Here is a 1,618-nt window from a genome sequence, read left to right on the forward strand (position 1 = left end):
ATATATATATATATATATATATATATATATATATATATATATATACATACATATATATATGGTGCCCCTGGGAGCTCCTCTGTGCTGATGTTCTAATTGCTGTGTCACTATCAGAACTAGAGAAGTAGTTTCAGGTGTGGAAGCATGGATTAGAATCGAAGGGCCTTAGAGTCAACCTAGCAAAAACCAAAGTCTTAATAGGTAGGAAGGCAGACAAAACCACAAATCCCTTCAGGTAGATGGCCCTGATCAATCTGTAGAAAAGACGTAGGTAGAAACTCTATAAGATGCACCCAGTGTAAGCTATGGACACATAAGAGGAGCAGCAATATCAAAGGGAGGCTAACTAAGGAGATAGTTTTTGTATGTGGCAGATGCTCAGGAGCAATAAACACTGAAAATGTGCAGAGAACAACTTCTGCCACATCCTAGGGAGAAAAACTACGCGTAGTTGATAGCTTCCATTACCAAAGTGCTCTGAAAATTTAGCTGCTAGAATAAGAATAGCCTGGGCAAAGTTCAGAGAGTTCTTACCTCTGCAGCTGACAAAGGGCCTCTCGCTCAGAGTAAAAGGTAGACTGCATAATGCATGTGTACGAACAGCCATGCTACATGGCAGTGAAACATGGGCCGTGACTGAGGACATGCGTAAGCTTGCAAGGAATGAAGCCAGTATGCTCCGCTGGATATGTCAGTGTGCATACTCAACAGAGTGTAAGTGCTTTGAGAGAAAAGTTGGACCTAAGAAGCATCAGATGTGGTGTGCAAGACAGATGACTGTACTGGTATGGTCATGTGTTGCGAATGGATGAGGATAGCTGTGTGAAAAAGTGTCACACTCTAGCGGTTGAGGGAACCTGTGGAAAAGGTAGACCCAGGAAGACTGGGATGAGGTGGTGAAGCATGACCTTCGAACATTAGGCCTCACTGAGGCAGTGACTAGTGACCAAGACCTTTGGAAATATGCTGTGCTTGAGAAGACCCAGCAAGCTAATTGAGACCATAACCTGTGGCCTATGCCAGTGATGTAACCAGCCCACTTATGTGTACCTTTCCTTCACTGGACACTAAACTCTGCTTGCAAAGACCTGTTGAGGCAAGAGAAATCGAAATCAAATTCGATGACAGCACTGTATGACTGGCATCCATGCTAGTGGAGCGCTAAGAGCACCATCCGAGCATGATCATTACCAGGGCTGCTGACTGGCTCCCGTGCCAGTAGCACGTAAAAAGCACCAAACAAGCATGATCATTACCAGCATCACATTACTGGTACTTGTGCCGGTGGCACATGAAAAACAACATTCAAGCGAGGTTGTTGCTAGTGCTGCTGGACTAGCTCCTGTGCAAGTGGCACATAAAAACACCATTTGAGCGTGGCCGTTGCCAGTACTGCCTGACTGGCCCTCATGCTGGTGGCATGTAAAAGCACCCACTACACTCTCGGAGTGCCAGATCAGATTGGAGCCTGGAGCAGCCATCTGGCTTCCCAGTCCTTAGTGAAACCGTCCAACTCATGCCAGCATGGAAAGCGGACGTTAAATGATGATGACATATACATATACATATACATATATATATGTACACACACACACAAATATATATATAGACATATATA

The sequence above is a fragment of the Octopus bimaculoides genome, chromosome 15 (genome assembly GCF_001194135.2).
Source record: "Octopus bimaculoides isolate UCB-OBI-ISO-001 chromosome 15, ASM119413v2, whole genome shotgun sequence".
Classification (NCBI taxonomy): Eukaryota; Metazoa; Mollusca; class Cephalopoda; order Octopoda; family Octopodidae; genus Octopus; species Octopus bimaculoides.